The following is a 9,342-nucleotide window of genomic DNA, read 5'->3' as shown; positions in this document are numbered from 1 at the left end:
ACTCATAGCGCTGGTTCAGTGTAAAGTTTCCACATAACAAAACACTCCTCCCAGAAAACTTGTGTCAATCTACATTCCAACAAGCAGTGTGTGGGACTCTTTTCTTCCTTCCCCAATCTCATGATCTATAATTTAGTTCCCCAAATATACTTTGTGTGAAGAGAACAAAGTGAGTGACTGGTCCTACAAAGACACGTTGCTTGCCAAGTATATTTCTAATAGTAAATAAATAAACAAATTGGCATTTTACTTTATCTGACAGTCTTACGAAATTAACTACTGTGCATAAGCCTCCTAAAATGGAACCACTTTTCATGGAGATGACAACATGAATTCCCACACATGGTCAGCTAAGACCAGTCCCAGGATTCCAGCAGCCCCACAAGCATGGGGCAGCCTCCAAGGCCCTCCAGGAAGCCAGCTGGCTGCTGGTCTGTCTCTCTTTAACACCGTTTAAACTGAAACAAGCAGAACAGCAGGCTTTGAGAAGTAAGGACAGGAAATGGCCTCTGGGGACTGAGAAACTGGCTGTTCACAGAATAAGAGATCCAGCATCTAATTGCAAAGCAGCTAATCGTAGAGCATCTAATTGAGAAGGAGCATTTGAACAAGGAGTGGAAATAACCCTGACTCCATTCAGCACAGAATGAGGCCAGGGCCTCGTAGCAAACAACTCCTCCCAACAAAAGCAGCAGGTCTGTGGAGCTGTGCACAGGTGCTGGCAATGGGCGTGTGCACATCACTGTGACAGGCAAACACAACATCAGGAAAACACTTCATCTTCCTGTTTATCCCCAGAAGCACTAATAACCAGAGAGAGAGGGAGAGCGCTGCATTTTTCTTCATTTAGAAACAAGCTACCACTAATGCTCAGTTCTCCAAGTTTATAGACCAAATACCTGCTCACACTAAAACTGCCACATATTATAAACCTCACCGAAGAAGTGAATCCATCACATTCGAGCTTGCTCCCTTAAGAATAGCTTTTCCCTGGAGTACATAACCCATTACTGCATATCTTGTAGAAATCAAATGCAGACTCCATCTCCCACCACGGAACAAATCGGTTTTGTAGCAAAATGCACAAATCATGACATTTTGTTTTTCTTTAGCTTCAAGGATTTTATTTTGTTATGGTTACTGTTGTGTTCTTTTTCCTTATTTCCAGGCAGCAGTTCCAAAGGCATCACTGTGCCTGGATCTAGCCAGAGCTAAGGAAGGGATGTCATTCTTACCATACGCTTGAGACACAACCTTGGCGGTGGTACCGAGGTCAAATCCACACTGCTGAGAGAAGTAGGTTGAGGGACCCACACCCCTTTAACTTCTCTTGAACCCTTTTCTGACTATTTCCCACTCTTTTCCACAGACTCCTGACTTGATCCTTCTTAACAGGGGAAAGATCTCTATAAGGTCACTAACCCTATCAGTCATTAGACTCATCACTCAGAGGATTAGGGGATTTGTCACTCACCCCTGTACCTCCAGCTCCAACATTTTCTTGGTTCCAGCATTTGCTTGAATCATAAATTCATATTTGGGGAAAGAATCTATATGTGGATGGTTGAAAGAATGAGCTAAATATATTCAAAGAAGATTTTAAGAAGAATCCAAAGATTAACTATAATGCTGGATTTTAAGTTAATTAATATTTGTGGAATACCAACTGTGTGCTGTGACAGGTAAGGCACTTGAAATCTCATTAAAATTCCCATACCATGTTCCACAGTTACTGTGTACGTGAGAGCTGCCTCTACAAAGACAAGCTGTTGCTGGAAATTGAGTTGTTCAGATGACTTTAAAGAAATAAGGATCTCAATAGCCAACCTCTTTCTTATATTTTGTTTTGGCAACACTCAACCAGATCTATCTTTCTATCTATCTACCTATCTACCTGCTTAAGGTAAGTTGTATATGGAAAGGTAGGAAAAGTCAAAGGCCGTCTTTTATCAGAGGAAACTTTTATATACTTAAAGATCATTTTTAATACCTGAAGCTAATTAAGAGTATTTAAAATTAATGGTTGGAGTCAGAAAAGTGGTGTGCTACCACTAGCAACGTGACACTGTGTGTAATTTAATCTCTAAGAAAGCACAAGTACCCCGCAAGTTTTTGCAGTACTTTGGGACACTGCCAGGAATGTTACACAAACTTGACATTGCTTTAAGAATGGTCTTAAGCCAACATGATCCTATTGTGTTTTAAGGTGTCCCTACCATGATACAACCTTAGTTATCTCTTTTCTTAACTTTCTGGTTGGTTAAATTGTAGATAAACAAGAGTTTGTGGAGCTTTACTCCAAAGAACAAATAATGCCTCGTGTGTCCTGAAGTCCCTATAAGCATGGGTAGTTCTTTCTTGGGCCAAAGTTTGTCCGATGGTTGTCTTGAGATCACTGCCAATTTTTCAGCCTCTGGAATGACGTATTTACTTTCAAGAAAAGTAGATTTTCTTCTCCTAATTTTCTTTCATTTTTGCACTAAAACTCATCAGTTGAGCAGGGTTGACGATTAGAGTCTCAAATGGAGAACTTCTTGTATGCATGGTGGCGCGTTGGAGGTCAGGCTTATTATAGCTGGAATCTCACTCAAGATAAACCATTGTCTCTAACTTTTATGATTCTAACTTGATCCATAGTAGACACTTGCTCATTTCAGCTCAAGAAAGAAAACTCAATAAGCATGAGAACTCTCTTTTAAATGTTCGTTTTCAAGGTAATTTCTCAAAACCTGCCTACTATATGCTATGACTGAGTAAGCCATTTTAATGATATCAAAACTTCTGGTCGAATGAGTTTAACATAATCCCCAAAGTTCAAACATAAAGTAATATCAAGTTTTAAGTCTAGGATCTTAAGAAAGTTTAGTTTGGTTACATACTGAGAACTTTAATCTGTCAGTTCACTGTGTGTGTGTGTGTGTGTTACCATATATTATGGTACTGGGGTTTGAATTCAGGGCCTCATGCTTGCTAGGCAGGAGCTTTACCACTTGGGCCAGTCTGCCTGCCCTTAATCTGTCAGTTCAAATGGAAAGGAAATGATAGAGGATTTCCTCCTGGAAATCTACATTCTCTTTCTGAATGTGATTACACCAACATCAGATATTCATTGAACCCTATTTCAAAATCTGCCTCAATATTCACATAGTTTTAATGCTTTTTTTTTAAGTGCTGGATTTGATCCAGTGTATTCTTTCCTTCCATGTCTCTCTCTCAATCTCTCTTTCAATCTCTCTCTGTCTTCCTCCCTCCCTTTCTCCCTTCCTCCCTCTCTTTGTCTGGAATCAGAGAGGCAAAGTTTTTTATGGACAATCTTCCTGGGATCCCCCAAAATGTCTGTGATTGCATATTTTCACATGCATTGACTAGCTAGGGAGATAGCCCCACTGTCACTCAGAACTTCAGACATTCACAATGGAAAAGCATGGAGACCTTATTAAACACAACCCTCTGACTTTCCAGTCTAAGAAACTAAGGCCCAACATGAAGAACAGCTACAAACTAGGGAAGGGAGCGTCCCTGCATTCAGGGTCGCCCTGGACACCTCCTCGCTTTCCAGCAACCTACCTGTTCATAACTGCACTTCTTCAATCCCAGCTCAAGATTCAGAAACTCTCAGAATTCTTCCTTATACCTTATTTGGAAGGTAAAGCTATTGTGCAGTTTTTTTTTTTTTTTTTTTTTTTTTCATTTTTCTTTTATTATTCATATGTGCATACAAGGCTTGGTGCAGTTTTAAATGCTCTCCTTCAGTCACTAGTTAGACTGGATATGTAATGTTCCAATGTAAAGTCAGATTCCTTTCCTAGAGTGTCTGTTTACTCTCCTTTTTCTTTGTCTTTTTTTAAGCTAGATAAAGAATTCCCTCTCTCTTTTCTAATGTTCCCCTGTCTTCACCCTGATGTACAGGTGGACTCACAAGTTAACCAGCTCCACTTTTTATTCATCACTTAGACCAGATAAGCAGCATTTGTTTTCATTTCAGATCCCCCACACAACAAAGCTTTGAAAAAGACTCCAAAGCTCTTCTCCATCAACCCCAAATGACCCTATCTTTCTTTACACATGAACGTGCCTTAGGGGTATGATATGTAAACAGACTGATAATGATGCTAGCAGACATAGGAGGCTTCTCAGGAACCCAGCAGTGTTCTTAGCTTTTTTCAGAGTACTAATCAACACCCCTATCACATAAATGCTACTGCTATCCTCATTTTACAGGGGGGATATCTGAAGCAAGGGGACACCTCTTTAAACTTAAGGAATTTAAGCAAAGTGACCCAATATTACTTGACTAGGAAGTAGCTGAGGCAGGATTTGAACACGGGCAGTCTGACCTGAGAAGCCGCATTCTAACCACTGTTCACACTGCCTCCGTCCATATGGAGGTGCTGACAAAATACAGTACACTACTCACTATATCCAGTAGGCCCAAGAAATAATTGTATATTCACTCAGGTATTGTTGAGATGAAAACAGAGCAAATGGTCTGAGCTTTTTTTTTCCCCCACTTTATTTAAAAGCATCTTTAGTTCTACCAATAAGAGAACCACAGGTTCTTATGCTGTAAACAGCAATGGATAGGATCATAAATTTAAAACTTTAACCATTTTCTTTCTTTTATATTACAAAAAAAAGAAATGTTCTGAAACCCACAAGCATTCTTTTGGTGGGTTGAGGGATCTTTCTTTATGCAGGTGTGCTTTCTATCTTGGTATCTACTGAAAGCTTTTATTTTCTAAATCTTGTCTGAACACTACTGCTTCACTCATAAGCCTCACCCAATCTCTCATAAAATATTTTGCTTTTAAGTGAGTTATGAAAATGGAACTCAGGAAACAATGACAGAAATAGTACTTTTAAAACCCTTGCAGAAGGTTTCACAGTAGCAAAATAGAATGTATAAAAGAAAGATATCTAGTTGGTGTAACAAATGTGTAAAGTGAATGGGGGAGGGTTTCCTTTTGTTGGAAACAGCCAAAAAGGCTCACTTAAACCCATAATTTGCTCATATAATGTCTTTTGTTGAAAAAAATCTTAAGATAGTACTGAAAAAATTTCAATAGAAATTTTGTAAGACATAAGTAATATTGATTCCAGTGACTTACTACTAGATTAAAAGGTATAACTAGAAGTGTTAAGAGGGAAATTAAAAGAACACTTTCTGCATGAAATTTCAGTTGAGATAGAATGACATCCCAGACATGCAAACCTTTTGAAAATATACTCCCTGTGCACTACTTCTGAAATTACTAAGTATGTAGTTTATCAAAACATAAAAGCAAATCCAATTAAGGAAGAAACCTGAGATTTAATAAACAGGGAAATCAGCCAAGAAGCAGACTACAAAGAAAGTTCTCGGTAACAGATGAAGAGCAAAGCCATGAAGAGTATGCCTTATACCACTCAATTATCTGTTTGAGGGGTTATATCCAAATGATGTTACAAATGAGGGTCATATTTGTCTAATAATAAAATGAGGAAAGGCAAAAAGAACCTTTAAAATGTATTTATTTATTTATGATAAAGGCGAGTGCAGATGTAAATACACCAAATATTGTCTGATTTTGAGCATAAAGGACTCCATTTGACCTTAAAAGCTGTCGTTACAAGGACATAAGATTATAGGCCTTTCTCTAGGACCAATCTCCCTGCTCAGTTCTATAGCAAATTCTCCTCAGTTGTATTACAACTGCCCTTTTTACAGTTGTAGAACAGATTACAAACTGCAATCCTTAACAACAACAAAAAAGAGGTTAGCTAGTCAAAATGGGGAATGTATGGGGAAGATTAGTGCAGGAAAATCTAGAAAGATGATTTATTCATCTTGCCTAATGACAGTGAAGAGATACTATAAAGAAGTGAGACGTTAAGTGTATGCTTTATTTATGAAGGCAGAAAGTATGGAGGAAACTCTCACTAATAAATTCTCCTTCTGACACTTCAGATGACATAAAATCTGTCACTTGAGTTTCATATTGTCTTAGGGAAAAAAAAGCATTCTATCCCCGCTTGAGAACACAATCTCTCTCTAGTTCAGGACTTCTCTGACACCAAGAAGCTCTTCCTGAGTATTGGCCTGGTTTGAATTTAGAAAACACCCTTGACCTCTTTCTTCTTGAGACTACCACAAGTACTAGGACATAAAACAGTCCTCAAATAATAATAAGGCTCCCTCATCATCAAAATTCTGCCATTTGGCTAGAAAATCCTCCCCACCCACTCAAGAATTGTGGTCCAACTCCAAGCCATCTTTCAGATTCCCTTTTTAACTGGTGTCCAATAATCCCAAATGCAAGGGACAGTCTGACCCACTGTAGTGATCATGGATTTATGTGGCCAAAGTGAGTTCATATCCTGCCTCTGTTACTTGCTTCTCTGAGACTTCATGCACGTTAATAAACCTATTCCAACTTTTGTTTCCCCAAGGTAAAATAAAAGTTTTAGTGTCCACATTCCATGTTGTATGATGATCATCATTGGCAAGGCATTTAGCGAGGTAATTAGTGTATAGTAGGACCAGAAATGTTAGAACACCATTCCTTACCTTCAACAAATTGAATTTGTTTTGTTTACTATGAAATATTCTTAACACGTTTGTTCCTCTTTTTCCTCCATTTAAACATCTGTGGTTGTCATAACTTTTAAGAAATGTTCTTTAATGTCTAACTGTCCACAATTCTATGACCAGTTCACTAATTAAAGAGAGAGCCAACCTAATTCAACATCTCCTGGGCTAGACCAGAAACTGGATTCCTGCTGCCACCTGGTGGCTACAAGAGAACTTGAGGCAGCATTTCAAAAAGCTTGTTGAGCACTAAGACCTCAATGGATAAGGGCTACCCCTGCCCCCAATACATGCATTATTTTAGAGGGAATCTAATAAAGACAGGACACTTGTATTTATTTCCTAACCAACAATGTCTGGAAGATGGGACACATACTGGTTTGTTTCCATCTTCTGCATTACAGATCAAGGTAAATATGGCAAAGGTTGACTTTCCTATTCCTCTTCCCCATACCATCTCAGTTTCCATACTCCTCATGATATATATCCTATTCTACATCAGATCAAAAAGTATCCTGAAAAAAATTCTGATAAAATAATTCATAGTAACTAACATTGTGATAATTAATTGGGAGGCATCAGACTGAGGTGGCCTCAGTATCTGAGCTCCTATATCAGCAAACTAAAACTCCATCTAGAATAAATATTCATATTCTAGGAAGACAAAATAAGATCTATCAACCAGAGCTGTCAACTAACCTCTACTCATGACTTGCCACTGGAATGATCCAAGTGAGGCTTTAGTCAATCAGATATTGTCTTTGCTTTGCTTCCTCATCCACTCCATTAAAACCTCACAACCTGTTCTTTTGGCAGAGCCCTAAACCACTTGCCATTGGAGCTGCCCAACTCATGGATTGCTGTTCACTTAAATAAACTCTTCAGTATTTTAATATGCTCTAGTTCATCCTTTAACACTAATAGGGTTTGATGTGACTTCTCTCCCTGTAATATTTGCATTTTAGTTACTCTTTTTTTTTAATAGAGGAATTATGTATACATGATACAAATTATGAAATGTCCCCCCTGTCAAAATAAATATTATGCATACAACTATTCCTTTATATTGTTTAAAAAAGCAAATGCTATACCAGTTATTCTGTATTTAATTCTCTTCACCTAATGTCTTGGATAGTATGGTATTTGCACATTTTTAGGAATGTAAACTCCATCTTCCTTGGGTAAAAAGAATAAATCTCTTTTTGTGATGTTGAGGAATCTGCCAACAAGATAAAGGAGGTTTCAGGCCGTGGATCTCAAGTTTATAAGGACGTGAATCATCTGGGGAGCTTGCAAAAATAGGTGGAATCCCATTTCTGACTCACTAGTTCTAGGGTGGGCCTAAGGAAAAGGGTATTCTTAATGTGGCTCTGTCATCACACTTCGAAAATCTGTTTGCAGGCAGACCTTCTCCACCATATTAAAATCACCCAGAGAACTTCTTTAAAAATTCTGATTCTGACTAGTTTGGTCTGGGTCCCATCTAATGACCCAAGTGAATTTCATAAGTGATCAGAATTGAGAATGCAGCAATTCTCAAATGTAACTGGCTACTGGAATCATTTAGGAAGCTCAAAAAATACTGGTGCCTGGGTCACATCTCCAGAGATAATGATGGAATTAGGGTGGGGCACTGAGAGATGTTAGTGCTACCCAGGTGATTCAAGGGTACAGCCAAGATTGAGAGCACCAAGTTTAAGAATGGAGTTACTGATAACTCTAGAGTCACATAGGTGAGGCTGCCAGAGGATTGTGTTTGTTTCTGATGCCACCATTCTGATAGACAAGGGAAAGCAGGAGTAAAGATGTATGTCTTGTTCTCTTCTGTTCTTCTCTGGTAATAAACAGTTTGTGCTGCTCAATAAACATTCCTTGAATCAGAACTCTGTCACTAGTATGGAAAGAAAACAATGAATGACGAATGAGTTAAATGTAGAAAGACCAAACCCCATTTCCACTTAAAAACTACCAGTCTCTCACATGAAGGACATGTGGCCTGTCACGGTGGCTCCCCTATCTGAGAAATCTAGTCTCTGGGACCTTCTGTATAGCATTACACACAAAAACATTACTATATCTTTATGGGCATCCACTGGCCGGAAGGCATTTTCTTCATTCCTCTAACATTGATAATTTGACAATGATCTGATTGGAGAACCATAAACCAGCTTCCCTGGAACTCTTCTGTGGTGAGATCCCCATCAAAAGAAGCAGTCTCTGTGTTCAGCTCCATTAGCTGCTTTCTACAAAGACAAGCTTAGGGCTGAAGACAGAGCCAGTTTTCTATTTCCAACTTCCAGAGTAAGTTGACAGTTTATTTTTTTAACCACACTTTCTAATGACCTCTCCGGATGGCAAATAGATTACTTTTTTGTTTTTAACTTGATCGGGCGTAAGAACAAGAACTGTTAGCATTCACCGGATGTGCGTTTTGGCAACCTACCAGCATAGGCAGTTTAATTTACAGCAATATGGCTCCAGGCAAGTCAGCTAATGAGGGAGACTAAAGATTTAGAGTTAAATATTAAATTTATCTTAGTCTTTATTTCTTGCTGTTCCAACCAATAAAAAAATGCCTCTGGGATATTCTATTGTGAACGTATCTAGCTTGTGTGCCTTATGTACAGCCAGAAAGACATTTAACTCTAAATTACACACAAAGCAGCCACAATATTTGTTGCCTTTTTATTTTCAGTTTGGTGGTATAACCTCTGCTGGATGAGGATGTGATATATGACTGCTCATATGTGAAGTAGCTTGTCTTAGGTTTTCCT

The sequence above is a fragment of the Castor canadensis genome, chromosome 4 (assembly GCF_047511655.1).
Source record: "Castor canadensis chromosome 4, mCasCan1.hap1v2, whole genome shotgun sequence".
In the NCBI taxonomy this organism is placed as follows: domain Eukaryota; kingdom Metazoa; phylum Chordata; class Mammalia; order Rodentia; family Castoridae; genus Castor; species Castor canadensis.
Note: the sequence above shows the minus strand (reverse complement) of the source record.